Consider the following 21,040-nt stretch of genomic DNA (forward strand, 5'->3'; position numbering starts at 1 on the left):
ATTGATTCCTATGATGATGACAGCCATCATGTGAGGTTTGGATGGTGGTCTTTTCAGGGGATCCTCATACTGATCAGGGGTTGCCCAAACTAGACAGCTCCCTTTAATACTGAAATATCTACAAAGTTGTATTGAACTAATCGCAAGAGAACAATTCTGCATTACTTTTATATAATGACTAGCTGATTTACCGGGCTTCACACAAGTTAATTTGATCCAGGTGTTTACGTGTTGTTTGCACAGAAAATTTTATGAAGTCAAGGTAACTTTAAAGTAACCGAGGAATAAAGTATGTATACACATAGAGGAGCGTTAGATTCTTCTCAGGCTGCATGTACCGATGACCCTCTGCAGAACATGCCACTCCTCCCACTCTCCTCATTTAGGACCTAAAGAATGCTTGCACAACACCAATAAGTTACAGTACATGGGGGTGTACTTACTTTTGCAATCATCATTGAATAATCGAGTTGTGACACCCTTACTTTTCCTATTTAGGACCTAAAGAATGGTTGTGCCAAATTTCATGCTTGTATAACACCGGGAAGTTACATTACTTAGGGGTGCCAACACTTTCGCGATTAGCCTTGAATTTTCGAGTTAGGATCCCTTTACTTTTCCTATTTAGGACATACAAAATGCTTGTGCCAAATTTTATGTTTGTACAACACTGGAAAGTTAATGAATTAGATTAGGTACATTACATAGGGGTGTCAATACTTTTGAATTTAGCATTGAATAATCAAGTTGTGACCCCTTTACTTTTCTTATTTAGGACCTAAAAAATTGTCATGCCAAATTTCATGTTTGTACGACATTGGGAAGTTACATTACATAGGGGCACTACTAATACTTTTGCACTTAGCATTGAATAATCACGTTCTGATCCCTTTGCTTTTCCAATTTAAGACCTAAAGAATGGAGTCGCCAAATTTCATGTTTGTAGAACACTAGGAAGTTAGAGAATTAGATTTGGTACATTACACAGGGGTGCGAATACTTTTCCACTTAGCATGGAATAATCAAGTCACTCGGAGTTGCTTTAAAAATAATGCTTGATTTGGACGGAGACACTACTGGAACTATAGGCTCACTTGATTAGCTAAGGTTCCTCTGCCTCTTGTGTGTGGATTGGAGCCTAAAATTGCCTCTACCCTGTGAGGCGGCATCTTTGACCATGTATAAGTTGGGCTTCCATCACACCCTCATTGATATGGATTGTGCTAGATTTATCATGTGATTTTTACAATACAACATCGCCTGGTGCTGCTCTCTTATATACTACACCCTCATTGATACCTATAGCCTACCATTTGGGCTACAGGTCATTTTGCATCTTTTCTTCATCATTTGTTTTTATTTTAATGAGCAATTTTTGGGTGGGCAATGGTTTAGGGAGGCATATAGCGAATAAGATGAGCAAACCCTCCACATAGAAACCAGCTTAGATCTGCAGCTGGAAGCTAATCTATATCAGTATTGTTGGTATGGGTCAACATATACTAGCTGTTAACACTATATAGGAGAGGACGATTGTATCCTCATAAAACATATATAAGAGTGAGAGGTGATCTTTGACCACTATCTGACTAACATGATGTGGTCTCCTCACTCTGCTGTAAGACTAGTGATGTGGTCTCCCAGACCATACATATCTAAATACATGGTATGCTGGGTCCTCCATTCCAATTGTACCCACTATTGTTCTGGGAGTAGTAGACTTTGACTCTGACGCTCGTTGAACTAATAAAAGTCGAAAAGGTTCCTGATGAACTGTCATACTGGCAGTGAAACGCGTTGAACCGAACCGAGTGAACCAAATACATATCTACTGGGATCCAAGATAGTGAACTCAACACATCTATGGGTATCTAATATACTAAGCCTTTGAGCTAATTGCTGGGGTCTGATGAGACATATAAGCCCCGAGTCCAATTGACTAGTGGAGTGGGCCCCAATAGGTTCCACTTCAAGTACTTTCAGTACACTAAATATATCAAATTGCTCTTTAGTTGCAGTACCCACGTAACAGTGGTAATACGCAATATTTGTTTTTGTGTGTTTTTGTAGCCCTATATTAATGAGTATTAATAAAGAATCGTATTTTAGTCAAACGTCTCGTCTGTGAAGGGCTAAGTAGGGTAACTACCACTGACGTCCCCCCAATTTCTGTATGATATTGGTCATAATATAGAAATATATGCAGTATGTGAAGCTTCTTTATGCATTTACTTTTTTTCATGGTGCAGTTCATGAAGAAAATCTTATTAACCATTTGCCTTAATCTCAGTCCTGGAGGATGGAAGTTTACATTGCGCTATATCCCTTCAATTCTATTAACCTCCCTTTGTGTAATTACGAGACACTTGAGAGCAAACAAGAGTTTCCTATTCCAGAGCGTGAATATTCCTCTTGCATTTTCTTGACAATATTTACTTTTAATTATCTCAGCTTGTTAGTAATACTTCACTTCCCTTATCATTTTCTACGTTCAAGTTATCTTACATGCAAATTCATAAAACTTGGACAGAAATTTATCTAGGAGATAAAAGTTCTTCAAGTTTCCTGAAACTTAAGACACACGATACAGCTGTCGCCCAACAGCCATACCAGCGTCTACCACTACAGTGCTTTACATAGGAGCTGGTTTTACTAAATAAAACATCATGACTTTTCAACTATAACCCGAGTATGTGCACATATATCTAAAGGGTTGTGCCATTTTCCCAGTCTTTGGGACTATTTCTCTCTACATAACACTAGTCAACCCTATGGGTGGTACAGTGACTGGCCTGGCAGCACCCATAACCTGACGCGCATAGCTCTCTGACCACGCCACTATCTAAAAAAGGCCAATTTGGAAGAAGAACCACTTTATCACTTTTTTCAATGGAGTAGTGCCACTTCCTTTTTTTCCACATCACACTTTCCATTACACAGGAGCAATTTGAGTGAATGAAGGCGGAGTGGGCCAGGGATCGTTCCGGCCACCTGCCTCCATTCACGGTAAATTGAGCAACTCCTGTATACACTAAACTAGAAGCCACTCAGTAGTCATTCTGTTTCAATGAGCTGAAACCGAACAACTTTCAACAACTGAGCAACTTCTCACTCTACTTGGGTATATGGACCAATGTGTATACAGACCAACAGTCGCCCAAAATCAATAATTTGATCGATTATTCAGGCGACTCTCGGAACGTGTAAAGTTTCCCTATATTTATGTGCTGTGAACATCTCATTTGGGATATTAATAAATTGTAAGTGATGTAGTTTGAATCGTTTTTCTCATAACAGAATGACATATAAGGGGTTATGCTTCTTAAAGGTGATATATATGGTTTACTAGACAGATATGGGACTGGATAAAGCTAATAAAGTAAACTTTTTGTTTATATTAAATGCTAATTATAATTACCCATTACTTGAAAGTTTTGGTTACTAAATGGGAAAAGGTTACTTAAAGGGCATGTCCACTTTTTACCATTTGTATTTATCTTGTTATAGAATAGGAAATCATATACTTGTCTAATATACATATATTTATAATTCTGCTCACATAACTTTCTTATAGCAGTGCAGTATTCCCTGTCTGCACAGTATAATGGTATAGTATATCGATCAATCAGTTCATAGTAATGCATCAGAATGGACTTAACATGGTGTCAGTCATGTGACCCCTGTTATTCAACTGACACTGATCATATGTATGCAATAGGTGTATAGTAGTGTATTGAGGAGCAGCCATTATACAGTATTACTAGAGCAGCATCTCATCATGTCTGTCAGTGTCGGTGGAGAAGCAGCTCTTATATTCTTCTCCCTGTCTCCTCTGTGTGCTGCCTATTTTATTATTAACTGGACAACCCTTTGTTTTTTGTGACACTAATTTTTATTCAATTTTAAAATTTTGGCAAGGAAGTATATATCCTTTTTCTTTTCTATATAGCCCAGACAGCCATGATGACTTCTCCTGATTACAACTTGTTTCTGCAGAATTTGACACACAGACATCTTTGACTCCTCACATTTCCAGCACCATCCCTACCTTTTTTACACTTCTACACAATGTGACCATCTATAGTTCCCCAGATAGCAATAATGCTACCCACAGTACCCCAGCCAGTATTAGTATTCCTTTTTTTTATATTTTGAGCAGCAGGGAATTCTTTTTACTAGCGGGGATGAAGTAAACATCTGCCGCATGCGGCAGATGTGTTCTTTGTCCCCACGGGGGACACGGCAGCGGCGGAGAGGTAAGTTTTTTTTATTTTTCACACTAAAATTATTGTTTTTCAGGGAAGGGCTTATATGTAAAGTCCTTCCATGAAAAACAATTCAGTGGCTCCGGCAGACCATTATTTTCAATGGAGCCGCCGGCAGCAGCCATGGCTCCATTGAAAAATAATGCAGAGCTTGGGTCACCTTGAAAAATGCTCGAGTCTCCCATTCACTTCAATGGGGTTTGTTACTCGAAACGAGCTCTCGAGCATTACAAAAAGCTCAGCTCGAATAACGAGCACGCGAGCATTGTGGTGCTTGCTTATCTCTTGTCTGTATGTATGTCATGTTCACCCTGAATGTAAGGTAAACCAGGTCCATGAACATAAAGTTGTGTTCATGCAGTGAGCAGACTGTAAAACGGAGTGAAGTACTATATAATTCAAAGAAAAAATGGATAACCTCATCCTGATTTCTAGGAAAGAACAACCCTGCCTAAAAGCTATGTTATCACTTCGATAAAGGCAGCCCCATGTCTTGTGCCTCAGCCACTGACTAGCACCTAAAAGAAAGGAAACACAAAGGGACAACAAAAGTGTCCATTTGTGACCCTCCAAGTGATCCCAGAACTTCTTACTGGCTATAAATATGGTCATGATTTATACAGGCAATATATTACCCTATGCATCAAAGGTTTTTTTTTTAGCCTTTTTGTTATTGATTACCTATTCTATGGATAGGTTATTACTAAACTATCATTGGGGCTCCAACACCCAGCACTCCCATCAATCAGCTGTTTCCTGCACAGCTCCGTACACTGTGCAGTGGCCTGAAATGGTATTGTAGGCTCCTTTATTGAAAAATCTGATTGTTCCCAGCAAGAGAAACCACGTAATCTTGTAGATATGATACCTTTTAATAGCTAACAAAAATACATGATGTTATTGCGAGCTTTCAAACCTCTCAGGGTTCTTCATCAGGGCTCGGTCAGATGAGTGTGGTTTACACGCCGCTACAGCAGCATGTGAACCATGCTTCTATAGCAATTAATAGGTTGCTGTGGAAGCGCTCACATAGACCCTTTTTAGAAGTGCAAAATCTGCGCTTCTAAAAAAGAACAGGCAGCGAGTGCCAACTCACCTGTCAGCTCTGTGGTGCACGCTGTCCAGGCTGCTTACCATAGGCTCCTATGGGAGCTGTGGAAGTAGGCTACCTGCACCACGGATGCGGAGCTAGGAGCATCCCGTTCAGGCGCATAATTCTTGCCTGTCAGCTGCGTGGTTTACACGTTGCTTAGAAGCATGTAAACCATTCTCGTCTGACCGAGCCCTTAGGCATTGAAATGAACGGATGAGAGCCTTCAATACCATTCCAGAACACTGCACAGTATATGGAGCTGTGCTAGCTCTGGTGTGATCTTTTATACTGCGGATAGGTCATCAATATAAAAAAAGGCTGGAAAACCTCTTAATTACTGCAATTATTTATTTCTTGTAATTGCTGATAGGAAAGTGAATGCAAACATTTATCTATTATAATGGTGTAAAAATCGTAACTTAATTGTAAATGGGGAATGTTACATTTCTTCAACTCTTGTAAACAACAGACTTTAATTAATTCCCTTGGTTCAAGAGATTAAAAGGTTGTTACACTTTTAGATACTATCAATACCTCTAGCTCACTCATTTTTGAGGGATTTCCTATATTCATGGCCATTGAATTATGGCCCTATTAATGAGTAGTATTAGTAAATACTAGAGATGAGCAAGCACCAAAATGCTCGGGTGCTCGTTACTCGGGACGACATTTTCGCAATGCTCGAGGGTTCGTTTCGAGTAACGAACCCCATTGAAGTCAATGGGCGACCCGAGCATTTTTGTATATCGCCGATGCTCGCTAAGGTTTTCGTTTGTAAAAATCTGGGCAATTCAACAAAGTGATGGGAACGACACAGAAACGGATAGGGCAGGCGAGGGGCTACATGTTGGGCTGCATCTCAAGTTCCCAGGTCTCACTATTAAGCCACAATAGCGGCAAGAGTGGGCGCAGGGCTGGACGCAGGGCTTGAAATCCCCGCCTCCAGAAACACAGCCAATCACAGCCATTCAATGACATCATTGTCATTGGCTGTGATTGGCTGAAGGCACGTGTGTTTCTGGAGGCGGTGATTTAAAGCCCTTCGTAGAGAAATCAATGCTCTGCCGGGAACCAGGAGGGAGCGACAGCCTGCAGCAGCGCCGCAGAACGTCAGAAGAAGTAAGTAATGATTTTTATTCTTTGCTCCACTGTATTGCCGGCGTATAAGGTGACAGTTGGGGGGTCGTCTTATACGCCCCGTCGCCTTATACGCCGGTATATATTTTTATTGTAACACATTTCTGGATGAATTGCAGGGAACGGCTTATATATTTAACCCCTTCCCGACAATTCATCCCCGCGCACGCCGGCAGCCCATTGCTTTCAGTGGAACCTGCTGTATTGCTGGCTCCATTGAATTCAATGGGCAAACATCGTTCTTCTCTGCCACAGCTGTTACAGCTGTGGCAGAGAAGAAGGATTTGTCTTCTATATGTTCTCAATGGGGTCGGCGCTGCTGCCGCCGGCCCCATTGAGCGCATATAGAGAAGATTTATGGCCTTAAGAAGGACCGTTGGGGTTCTTGAAACCTAAAATACTCCTAACACTTTCCCTATAGCAGCTCCAACACGATAGCACTTTCCCTGAACTAATCTCAGAATGCATCTGTGGCGAGCCGCGGGAGGGGCAGATTTCAATACTCGGGTGACACCTAATCTCGCCAGCCACTCACTGCAGGGGGGTGGTATAGGGCTTGAACGTTGCAGGGGGAAGTTGTAATGCCTTCCCTGTCTTTCTATTGGCCAGAAAAGCGCGCAAATTTCTCAGGGAAGAAAGTGAAAGTAACTCGAACATCACGTGGTACTCGTTACGAGTAACGAGCATCTCGAACACCCTAATACTCGAACGAGTATGCTCGCTCATCTCTAGTAAGTACGGTTCATGCACTATTCCTGGTTTGATAACTAAAGTAATGTTTGAAGGCTCCTGAAAGCATTGGTCATTGACTTGCATTACTTATAGGTGGCACTAGAGAAACACTAGAGAGAATCAGTACATTCCGAGGGTTAATGGCTTCCTGAAAGAATAGTTGGCATTATGTATGGATTTACTGAGAGCAGACAATGTCAATGTTGTCTATGGAATCCAGCCAGATTTAATTTACAATCCAGCTCAGGAAAGGTGAATGCCGGGATCTTGCCAGTTACTAATAGGTGATGCAGACACTGTTTATCTGCATGATTTGTCATATAAGTTCTTCTGCATGTATATTACACAACGGTCCCAAGCTAATTGTGAGATTTTATTCTTCTGTGTCATTTGTGAAACCTTATTTCCTCTAGATACAGGCTCTTTGCACATGATACTGCCATGTACATGAGCCATTAAATCAGTAGGTGGTAATAATACACGGTTGCATCACATGGCTGAGAACCTCTCAGTTTGGTGCGTTGCAAGACTCAGAAAACTTGCGCAAATATGAAACCCATTCTCTTGAATGGAGTCATATACATGAGCGATGCGGTGTGGGGAAAAATCGTGGCATGTCCTATCTTTTCGAGTTCCTTGGAATGCATCGCCCATTCTTTTTAATGCAACAGTAAAGTACATAGCACGCTATCCGATGTTCACGCGAGTGTGATGCGAGGTTTCCCATTGGAAACAATGGGGAAAACTTGCTGATCCTGTAATGCACCTGAAAACTGCACCGGACGATCGCTATTTCATAGAAGTGATGGAAGGCGTTTTTGCCATAAAAACCCCTTGCATCAGCGTGCCGACATATGTTGGCAAGTACAATATCGGCCAAGAAGCCTCTTGGCTCAATATTGCGCTCACCCATGTATAGGTAGCCTAATTGCAAGCTTCTCTATGCATCAGCTCTCCGCTTCAGCACATTGAAGGTGGTCTAATATGATTGGATAATTCCTTTATGTTTACTACCTAATATTATTCTCAAGATGCTTTCAAAGTCAGATTCACCAAGTGTTTTTCCACTTTTTCATTCTTAGGCCTTAGTCAGACGGGCGTTTTTTGCCGCAATTTGCGCATGCGCATGCGTCCGGCGATTTTATAAAACCATTGCTTTGCAATGGTATTGAACACATGAGCGCTTTTTATGCGCTCGTCCGATAAATTATAGAACAGAAATCGCAGATCGCACCTATCTGCGATTCCTGTTCTCTTCTCTATATGCGCTCAATGGGGCCGGCGGCAGCAGCGCCGACCCCATTGAGAACATATAGAAGACAAATCCTTCTTCTCTGCCACCGCTGTAACAGCTGTGGCAGAGAAGAACGATGTTTGCCCATTGAATTCAATGGAGCCGGCAATACAGCCGACTCCATTGAAATCAATGGGCTGCCGGCGTGCGCGGGGTGAATTGTCGGGAAGGGCTTAAATATAAAAGCCCTTCCCTGCAATTCATCCTAAAATGTGTTAAAATTAAAAAAAATTGTATACTCACCTTTCCGCTGCAGCCGGAGTCCAGCCGCGGCCGCTGTCAGTTCTCCTGAACTGCTTCTCGGCACTATTCAGCCGGCGGGTTTTAAAATCCCCGCCTGCTGAATGATCTGCCTCTGATTGGTCACAGCCCTGACCAATCAGAGGCAGGTTTCACTCACACACCCATTCATGAATTCATGAATGGGTGTGAGTGAGACATGCCTCTGATTGGCTCAGCGCTGAGCCAATCAGGGGGCAGGTCTGACTCACACCCCCTTCACACCCACTGCAGGACGGCCGCCGGGAGAAGGTGAGTATATATATATTTTTTATTTTTACACATTTTAGGATGAATTGCAGGGAAGGGCTTATATATTTAAGCCCTTCCCGACAATTCATCCCGGGCTCGCCCGCAGCGCATTGCTTTAAATGGAGCCGGCTCTATTGCAGTCTCCATTGAATGCAATGCGCTGGACAGCTCCGGCCCGTTTCTAATGAAACGCGGCTAGGAGCAGATTTTCGGGCGATTTGCGGGCGACTTGCGCGCACCGGTCACGCGATTTGCGGATGCGCATCCGTCATGCGATCCGCAAATCGCGTGAAAAAACGCCCGTGTGACTAAGGCCTTAAGGTATAATCTTACATTTATTCATATTAAAGTTTCAGATTGGAGGCTGCATTGCATAAAAGTGATGTATACATAGGAGATGTCCAGAGTGTGACAGACAATCAGGCGAGGGGTAAAATGTTTTTTTGCTGAAATGTAAAAGTAACTTTAAGTAACTTTCCAAATAATCTTGATTAAAACTTTCCTAGTATTTTGTAGCTGTAAAGTCTTTGTAACTGCTTACAATAGCTGACTGCCCTGCTACTTCTGACACCTGATGGCATAATAATCCTCTAGCATGTAAAAATCATTATTTCATGGTGATTTTTTTAAACTTCTTCTTTATTTAACTTTATGTAAGCTTCATTTCAGAAAACTTCTGATATGTCCTGGTGACATGTCAGAAGTTTTAATTGATTTGGGGTCTTTTATTGGGTGTCGGTTTCTATTAGCAGCAAACAGTCTCAGAACAGAGCACACAACTTAATGCTTATAGTCTTTATGTAGGGCACTTATCACTTGCAGCATCATTCTACTTTTACAGGGCACTCAACAAAAAAAAAACCACAAGACAATATGTTACACCCAGTGATTTATTTGCACATGTATTCAGTAAAGATATCCCACCTACTGACAGTGAAACATATTTACGACTTTCAGAGGGTAATGGTGAGCGCTGCTATGCTGTCTGGATAGTTATGAAGGGAATGCAGATTGTGGTATTGGAATGTGGCACCTGATTAAACCATCGGGTCAAAAAAGTCTAGACACAGCTTGAAATTCTCCAGATACTCTAACTGGATAACATCCTATTGGTAAAGTTATGTTTATCAGACTCAGGGTGGTTTCACATCCGCGCTGGAACCTTCCGTCCCAGATCCAACACAAAATACCGGAGGAAAAAGCATTGCTTGCAGCACTTTTTCTTCCGGTAAAATATCGGGCAGCTGATTGGAAACCATACGGACTCCATTATAGGCAATGGGGTCTGTTTGCCGCTGTTTGGTTCTGAACAGAGCAGGAAAACGGAATCCCCGCTGCAGATGTGAATCCACCCTTACAGGGAACAGATCTTTACCTTATTAAGGCTTGTACTGTACAATAAATGTACTTATTCTGCATGATTTTTAGATTAAGCTTTCATATATGCACATGAGGAATGATAATATTTGGGAATTATATGACTTGCATCCTGCATTTTCAGCAGTTTTCCAATTCGGTATGCTCAATTTCTTATTGTTATTTATCTCTGAGCTCCGCTCCCCACATAGTGGAAACTAGCTGCTATGATCCTCTGTCTCTCTGTAGCACCTCCTGAGAAGAATCAGCAGCATGGAGGATATTATACAGCAGGAATGAACAATCTTGCTGTGAATCCAGTACTGATGTGAGATCGAAAGTTTATTAAAGCTTTCAGCAGCATTGTCTGTGTGTCTGTGCCTTTCTCTCACTCTACAGCTGCTTCATCCCCTCTCTCCTGGCTGTAGACTTTTATGGATAGCAGTTGTAATCTGATCCCTCAGTAAAACTAAAAATCCACCTCCTCTGTGCCTCCAGTCTACCAATTGTACCTATGAATTGAAAGATTGTATCGGGAATAATTAACACTGTGGGAGCTTTTAGATGGAACGATAAGCATTCAAAAAATCATTCAAATGAGTGAAAGATAACGATAATTGTACAGTCTAAGTGCACGCCAATAACCGAACGATAATCGTTTGTTTTTCGCTTGTCGTTCATTTTGCGAAAGCATAAAAATCATCGTTGGCTCGTTCATTTATCATTCGGTTCAAACAGCGCTCATTCAGTCTCTCATTCACTTATACAGCGAATGTGAAAGACTGAATGATTCTGAATGATTTCTCATTTATATAAGCCAACGATGTATCTGCATGTCTAAACAGGCTGCACCAGCGAACGAGAGAACTATGACTTTATTCGCTCATTTAAACAATAAAACGGCTTGTCTAAAAGTATTCTAAGAAGTGCAACTTAATTGTTTGACACTCCCAAAAAAAGACAACTATTTGGATAGCACAATTAACGTATAAGCTTACTCCCTCTTTCCCTTTCTGTTTGGGTCAAGGGACATAGCTTGGTGGTCGATACCTTGGATAACATCCAACGTAATAGTGTAACAGGAGTACAAATGAATAACTTAAAGGTAACTGTGGTAATATAGACTCAGTAGATCTAGCAACGTACATTAACAGAATGTCTGACCAGAATGGATAAACTGTACATATCAATCTATCAATACAGGTTTCAAGCAGCAGAACACAAAACTAACAGGAATTAAACCAGAAGCAAGCTCAAAGAGTGCACCTAAATAATAATCGACCAGACACTTGTCATGTCGCTGAAGCCCAGACAGATATTGTAAGTTCATTACACCAGTCAAGAGACAGAGAGTGGTAACACTTGAGGAAACTGAGAAAAGAAGTCAAGGAGGGTGCTGAAAGAACAAAGCCATTATCTAAATTCATGGACTACCAGTCTAATAATCTCATACTTGAGGAATGAAATAGTTTGAAGTTGTAGTAAGTAGGAGATTATGAGAGTGAAGTTTTCCTGTTTGGTGGCATTCGCTTCATTAAAGGTCACCGCAATGTTAGTTCGTATTTGAATAAGTATATTTTTGGCTAAACATTTGCATAAACCTCGCGCTCATAGAAATGTGTTAATTTGTGTTGAAAGTCACAAAATGTTATAATGTAGGTTAAGCATTTCCTCAAGTGTAGAAGTGACAAATGACATTTATCAAGAGATTGTAACTCAAGTCTATCAGACAGGTGATGTGATGACATTGTGCAACATTTGTAACCTTTCATTCTGCAAAGGGTCCAGAGGATATGGCTGCCTACAAGACAAAAATCATCTTCTACTGAACAAATAGAAAGTGTCATAGAAGCAGGAGTATTAAGGCCCATTAATATCTTTTAACCAAACCTTTCCACACTTGTTATCTTTGGGGTATTTCTATCATTTTAGGTGTGAAGGATCATTTATATAAACTATAATTCAATGAAGTGTGGTGTTAGGACTTGTAATAAAGCAACCGATGCAACCTTCTGAAAACAACAACAGTAAAAAGCTAAATTAGAAAGTATGTGCTAGCAGTTCAAATAACTTGAATTGTATCCTAACGGGGCACAGAAGCCGTCTGTAGAGAAAACTTCGTAGGTAGTAAAGTCCTGTGATCATGGCAGTCTGTGCACTGCTGACAATGTGACGGTGATGATGGGAAGAGCAATTAGCGGCCAGTATCGTGCTGCAGCTACACTGAAGCTGTAACATGGCAAACAATCATAATGACTTATTATTATAATTATTAGTGTTACTCATCGTGATCGACCAGGGAATAAAATCAGGCCAATTTTTACCAAATCTGATCGGATCATCCCTATCTGATTGTTAGCAAAATTTGCCAAAATACTGTGTCTCGGCTTTGTTCAGAAGGCGCAGGTGTGTTGGCTAAGCACTGCTGCCTGGCAATGCTGGAGTTCTAAGTTTGCATCTCATCTTGATGGGGACTTGAGCCCTGGAACCCACCATGGAAAGGCAGTAGTGCTGACTACTGGGCCAACCACCACCTCCACTGTTGTTCAAGGAGGCAAAATTATAGAATTCGATTTTTACTTCTATTGACTTCAATGGCATTTGGAATCAAGAGTACCGATTCACAATTATTTTTTAAAATCAGGACGGTCCCTCCCAATTCTAAACATTACTTACTATTAACAGGTGTGTCTAAGCTTATTGCTGCCTGAGAGAAACAGCAAAATTGCCCCCCCTCAAAAAAAAAAAAATACTATATACATATTGTGGCAAGTTGGGGTCACTCACCTACAGGATCGCCATCTTTCACTCAGGATGGTTGGCAACACCTCAAGAACCTCACCTTAAGACCATATCTTTAGGGAATATCTGGATTCACCAGCCTTTTATTTCCCCATCACAGCAAGCATGTGTACAGCATACAACACGGTTCATTATCCATACCCCACCAGGGTGTAAGTCTAGGATTGTCCTCCCTGTCAGACTCGAGGCCTCCACTGGTCCACACTGGACCTCAAGCTTGCAGCCTTTTCAGCTTTGCTGCCACACCCATAGGTATTGCCTCTTGTTTCTGCAATCTGAATGCCTGTCTACCACCCTCTGCAGGCTATTCTGTGTACTATATATACACACATGGACATGCTTACCAAGCAGTTGTTCCTTCTGCTTCTTCAGCTCTATTATTTACCTTCTGCTGTGTCCTTGCTGAGGGCTTCAAACAGAACAAAGTAGGGATGGCGCTGTACTCACAATACAGTATGGCTTGGCATCTGAGGCAAGCATGCCCATATTGTCACTATGGGATATGGAAAGACATTACGTGGGCAGGGGGAATAACAAAACTACAACTTACAGCACATCCATGTCAGAAGGTATAAGAGGATAAAACTACAAGTCTCAGCACCTCCCTAGCAATAAAATCTCATCCAAACGTCCATTATTACAGGACATTTAGTCTGCACTGCCCATCCTCACTGGGCATTTAGGTCCACTGCCCAACATACATCCTAGTTACACTGCTGAGCTCTGCCCCCTTATGATGTCAAATCAGGTTTTGATTCAGTAGCAGCATCCAGGTCATCTCCTTTCTTTTTCTGTCTGCTGCGCCACCTGAGGCAGAAGGCTCAATCTGCCTCATGGATGGAGCGCACCTGAGTATTAGCAAATAAGTAGGAGGTATGCCGCACAAAACAGGAGAACTTTACTCTGAATATTATTTTTTATTTTACTGCCATTATCTGATTAAAAGAAGCTGTCCCGAGTCTAGTTGGGGACTGAAGTCTCATGCTATAGCCACTTACAGGAAGGCAGCATGGTCCAGCAGTAGCCGGGGATTGGTTTATAAGATGGTGGTGTAGTACAAAGGGTTGAATCAATAACGTAGTCAGGAGGTATAGCCTAGGTCTGGTACAGGAGATAGATGATCAGTTGTAGAGGAGCAAGTATGTGGGAGAGACGCTAGAGGCACACGGCACAATAACAAGCAAGGAGGGAGTGGCAAGGCCAGGCTTATATTTTCTCCTAATCAGGGAAGGTACAAAACACGGGGCAGACCAAGACAGGAAGGGATGGAACTAAGAATATGGACAGGAGTTAAAGGACAAGGAACAAGGTACTAGGACTCCAGGGAGCTATCCAGCGTGCTGAAATAGCTTGGGGTGCAGGAGGTCACAGGTTCAAATCCTGCCAGAAGCACCATATGTTATCACAATCATACTGAAGAAAAGTAGGATCTCATAGAAGTGAATGGATGATCTCTCACAGCTCTGTACCATTCTGAAGTTGTACAGAGCCATAATAAGTTCATGTCAGGAGGCCTAAAGGTAACTCAATTTAATGAGCATCCAGGAAACCCTAATTCATTCAGAAACCCTAGAACAGGGCTTCACATGAAAAAGCTTTGTGTTTGTTAGTGAACAATTATTTGTTCCTTTAGAACATTGTAAATGACTCTTCTCTTTGCTCCTGTACATAAACCAGAATGCTCCAGGCCAAGCTGTTAAATGTTCGGTTTTATAGAAGAGCATCACCTGCTGATGTTAAAGGCACTTGAGTAATAGTAGTTACTGCACACAACTTCTTAAAAGTGAATAAATAATGAGAAGGTAAAAGATGTGTTATAAATAATAAATGCAAAACTTCTCGTGCCGCAGTCTGAGCAAACGGGAAAAAGTGGTCTGGAGGCCTCAGATGCACAATTAACACGATTGTTTAATAAAGTATTGCAAATTCCTAATTTGACTCTCGAGAAGTAGCATTTTGACACCAATCAACAGCAAACATATGTAAATTCTAGAAGCGGCGGCAACTGTGCTTAACTGTTAAAACTGTTCAGAAAACTGAAGAGTTGCTGAACCAGTTGGATTGGGTGTAGTACAATACGTAAAGAGAGAAGACTCATTAATCTAAGAAGCGTTTAGCTGCTAAACAAAAACTGATATTTCATTAGGATAGTCTGTGTAATTAAGCCAAAAACATATGACAAGCCTGGTACAGATTGCAAATAGCCGATCGCATAAAACATGTTCTGTAATAGCTTAAGGTTAATGCAGTTTATTTCATTGGCTACTTGTGAGTAGCAGAATTGACCTAAAATTAAAAATGTACATGTAAAGTTTACATAGTGTTAGTATCTGAAGAGCCACGAAGAATATGTAACGGGTTTGCATTAATAGTTGTCTGACTATGCTTCTTAAATATACATCAATCATGTGGATGTAGCCTGAGGCGCTGTGCACACTGGGATCATTGCTTCAGTTATTATAGGAGTCATGATGGCTAGAACAGATTTTTGTCTAATGGGTCTTAACGGATTCCTGTTAATTCATTTGACTTATAATGTATGTTACTGAACATACATTTAATTATTGTTACTGTAAGATAGCAATGGGAATGTGATGTGCTGTACACTATAACTGCTATGAACTTACAGTTCAATCAAAATTATTCATTCCCCTCTGCAAATTAGGTTTATTAGCAAAATGTACAAATTTTCAGCTGTTTGGAAAAGAACAATCAAGCAAGAACAATTTCAATAACTCAACACAACTAATATCACAAGTGATTTCTCCAAATTCAACACAAACTGTCACTTTTAATGACTACTAAAGTCTTAGAATTATACAACCCCCCGAATTGAATCCCTCATAAGAACACAAATTTGCAAACATTGTTGTCTCAGGTACACCCGATGCAACTAATCAAGGGCTTAATTAGTTGCATCAGGTGTGCTTCAGATAAAACGCATCAAACACCTGCACTGGGTAGGGTTGTGCTGACTGTGACATTTGATTGCATGTTAGAAGTATGGCAAAAGGTCCCTTTACACAGGACGAGTGTCGGGCAAACGATGGCCGACACTCGTTCCTGTGTCTCCGCGCTCTTGTGCTCCTGCACGGGAGCTAGCAAAGCAGGCTGGTTCATAAAGCGGCCACCAGGGGGGCGGGGCAATGCAGGAGATTTCTCTCCTCACGCTTCTCCGCCCCCCTCCATTCACATAACACAGCGGCTGTTCACTACTGAACGGCCGCTGTTTAAACTGAATGATGAGTGAGAAGCTCATTGCTCATCGTTTATGCAGCATACAAATCACTAAAAAGTCTGTCCCTTTAGGACTGAAACACTGTGGTCCCTAAGGGGTTAAGTGGTGCTGAGCACTTTATTTTACTTTATCTGAGTGGTGAATAGTTTACCAGGGGGGCCTTTCAAGTTGTCACTCACACTCTGAACAGGTCTGACGTTTCGTCTTTGACATGCTTTGTATTGTCCTTTACATTCATCACTACAGAAACGGCTTCCACTGTGAAATTGTACTGATAGAGGAAGTCTTCTGTAACTATTCTATATAAGACATAGCAGCAAAATGTAGATTATAGCGGATGTCTAAGCGTACCTGCTAGAGATGAGCGAGCGTACTCGCTAAGGCAAACTACTCAAGCGAGTAGTGCCTTATGCGAGTACCTGCCCGCTCGTGTCTAAAGATTCGGCTGCCGGTCCAGGTGAGCGGTGAGTTGCAGGAGTGAGCAGGGGGGAGCGGGGGGAGAAAGGGAGAGAGAGATTTCCCCTCCGTTCCTCCCTGCTCCCCACTGCCGGCAGCCGAATCTTTAGAGACGAGCGGGCAGGTACTCGCATAAGGCACTACTCGCTCGAGTAGTTTGCCTTAGCGAGTACGCTCGCTCATCTCTGGTACCTGCACATGCGCCAAATGACATTGTCTTTTTGCTGTATGTCAAGCACTTTTTTGTTGTGTGATGATATTTTTTGGTTGCATGGCTTATGTAGTCAAAGGCCGGGGCCAGTCGGCACATGTGAAAGCACCCTCTACGACCAGCAATCATTGCACAGTATAGTGTTTGATTAAGGAGCTATTTTCTATATATGAATTGTCTTCCTGAAAGATGACTAGAGAAGAGAGGATGAAGGGTTAAACTTCACAGACACCAAGATAGCTAGTAGGTAGATATGTCTGCAGAGTGAAGATGCTCGTGCTCATGCAGGACTCACGCCTGGTAAGACTCGCTATTATAACCCTCGCTGATGGTACTGCTGCTTTTCTGATTATGAGTTAATAGCATGCACAGATCTGATAATGATTGAAAGGAGTTTATGCATGCCTTTGATGTAATTACGATCCTTATATGGGGTTATTACAAATGATCTTCCTGAATGAAACTCTTGCATTCAACGACCCTCAGATACACAAATTTGATATCAATGAAAACAGAAACTCAAAAAGTTTTGATGCACAACATCAAAAATGTTTTCCCCATCAGAAGTGTTCAATGTGGCCCCCTTTGTCACTTGATATACATCAAGCCTGTAGTCAAGTTCTTGCCATACACGTTGTAGAGTATCATGATTGACTGATGCAATGGCTTCTGTGATACGTACTCACAGATTACACATGGTGGGTGGTAGGGGGGCATGTAGACTCTAACACGCCCACAGAGAAACAAATCACAAGACATAAATGTAAGAGGCATCTGCTTAGGTGCTCTGAAGCGACTCCCCGTTGTCTGCGACAGACACAACCGCCTCTGTGTGGCGTTATTGAGATTGTATTTATTTTATTAGTAAATCGTGACGCCAGTGCTGCATTAGCACGAGATTGTTAAATGTGATGCCATTACGAAATCACAAGAAGCAGGGTTTAAGGCGTAATAACTTTCTTTGTTGATGTCAGTAGTGATCATATATCAGTGCCCACATATAAGCCTTTCATTATAAGTGGTTATTCTCTGTACATGTTAGGAGTATCATTACCAGGAATAATGTACCTGGGATTCTTCAGGTTACAGACAGGGATGACGCTCTGGGTGACATATGGCAGTGCTGCTAGTTTTTGTAAAATTGATGTGTTTTATCTCGTGTCTCGGCCACCTCGCAGCGACTCTCCTGTGACAGGCTGCAACTCACCTCTGGATCCAACAACTCTTCCGGCAGCTGCCTGACTGCAATGCTAACAGGGATCTTTCTTCTCCTGATAATCCTAACTCACTCTCTATAGACACTAACACTGTCCCTCTCTCTCTCTCTGTCTGATGGACGCCCAAAGATTTTCACGATTTAACTCACTTGTCTGATTAACTCTTCTCAACTACACACATGGTCACACTGACTAACTATTTGGTTCACTTGTTTAACAGCCGACTTACTGACAAACTCTCTGCGCACTTTACTGTTCTGATCTGACTGCAATCTCACTGAGTGATGATCTTCTCACTATTACTAGGACACGACTCCTCTCCCACCTCTCTCTCTCTCCTCACTCCCTCAACCTGCACCATCAACTGCCTCCCAATTGTCACTCCACTGGCTTGCAGCCAATAAAAGTTCAATCTGCCGGCAACCAGTCAAAATTAACTGTCCACCTGGCAGATTATTAATAGCTCTGTCATTGGGCAAATTAAGTAGTGGTTAACCCCTGCTGCTTATACGTGAACTGAGTGCCTCCATTTAAAGGCAAAGAGCTTTTGTGGGACCCATTTGGGCCACTACATAAAGTCTGGAAAACATGGAGGCCAAGGCAGAAGTTCACTGTCATCACCACCTGTATGGCCAATCCATCTGTTTAATAGTCGCCTATTGAGCTCACTTCTGACTTCATTGTGATAATGGAGAGTGGTAAGGGGTGCTGAATCCTATTGGAAGAAAAAAACTTGGATTTCCTGTTCCAGTTGTGGCAGAAGCCATATCTGTAGAGTCCAGGTACAAAATTCCTGTGATTGTTTCCTCATGGAAAAAAGAAGGGGTTGTACACTTTCCTAACAGTTGTAATGCAAAACACATTCACCTTGGGGCATAGTGAAGTTTTTTCTTGGTCTTCATGTTCCCTGGATCTTACTCCTTGTGATTGTTTTCTCTGGGGGAGTGTTAGAGTCTACATGCCCCCTTACCACCCACCATAAACTGCAAGTACACATTACAGAAGCCATTGCATCAGTTAATTATGATACGCTACAATGTGTATGGCGGGAACTTGACTGCATATTCAACGCAGCCCTGGTTGTCTTAATGGGCAACAAAACAAGAGATGCCTATCGTTTATGCTATTTTCGGCCGTGATGTGACCATGACGCGTGCGGCCGAAAATTGCATCGCCCGTGTGAAGGAGCCCTCACGGTCTCCGAGGGTCGTAAACAGCTAACACCGATAGATAGATAGATAGATAGATAGATAGATAGATAGATAGATAGATAGATAGATAGATAGAGAGATAGAGAGATAGATAGACAGATATGAGATCGATAGATAGATAGATAGATATGAGATAGATAGATAGATATGAGATAGATAGATAGATAGATAGATAGATAGATAGATAGATAGATAGATAGATAGATAGATATGAGATAGATAGATAGATAGATAGATAGATAGATAGATATGAGATGGATAGATAGATAGATATGAGATGGATAGATAGATATGAGATGGATAGATAGATAGATAGATAGATAGATAGATATGAGATAGATAGATATGAGATGGATAGATAGATAGATAGATAGATAGATAGATAGATAGATAGATATGAGATAGATAGATAGATATGAGATAGATAGATAGGTAGATAGATAGATAGTTATGAGATAGATAGCTAGATAGATAGATATGAGATACATAGATAGTAAAGTTATTTCAACCTTCACAATATGCAGTGTCTATTCAGCTAGTTCAGTAATAGAGACCACTCGTGTGAGTAGACAAATGGAAATTTCTTCATTCCGGTCAAAGGCACAGAGCAAAAAACGGCTCCATCAGCAGAATAAAGCTTTTTGCTGCTTTTTTCCTTGTCTGCTCCTTAGACAAGTATCTCACCAGCAAAGGTGATTATGTTAAAATACCAGCCTAGGTATTACCCAGTCGAGGGAGCAGGTACATGTGGCTGAGCTCTATTACACGAAATATCAGGGAAAGTGACTTTCATTTCTCCTAATATTAGGAATATGATAATCAGTTGGGTGTTCATGTGTTGATAATCTGGCTGTCCTGAATATTCACACAGGGCATAATTAGAACATAAGATAGGGCCGCAGTGAGATCTGCCAAAGAGCTAATCCGCAGGTAGGGTAGTAAGAGAACGGCAACATAAGTGACTACAGTGTAATAGGCAATATAAATATGTTACAGAGGCTAGTTTATTGATTTTTCACATGATAACTTTACAGTCAGTGTTAGGCCTTATTCACACGACTGTATATATGCCACTATTTAGCAGCATCAAAAAATAACCCACAAATTGCGACCATCTGAAGCGCCGGATTCCAATGTATTCATTTAGATGAACAATTTTTGGGCGCGTAAAAAATCGTGCCAGGAAAAAAAGCACATCGGTTGCTGAGATACACAGGAAGCTGCCATAGACTTCTATGGAAACGCGAAAAAAAGGGAGGGGGATGGAGTTATCGTATTTTTTGTTCTATTAGACGCACCGGTCTATAGGACGCACCCCCGTTTAAGAGCAGGAAAATAGGGGGAAAAAATATTTTGAACTCACCCAGGGACAGCGCAGGGTTAGTGCCGGGCTACAGAGCAGATGAAGCAGCAGAGACCTGAAAAAACAGCTCTCCATTGTCACAGCAGCACTTCCGTACAGCAGGAGGAAGGTAAGAATCCATTTGGTGGAGGCGG

Source organism: Eleutherodactylus coqui, chromosome 5, assembly GCF_035609145.1.
Source record: "Eleutherodactylus coqui strain aEleCoq1 chromosome 5, aEleCoq1.hap1, whole genome shotgun sequence".
In the NCBI taxonomy this organism is placed as follows: Eukaryota; Metazoa; Chordata; class Amphibia; order Anura; family Eleutherodactylidae; genus Eleutherodactylus; species Eleutherodactylus coqui.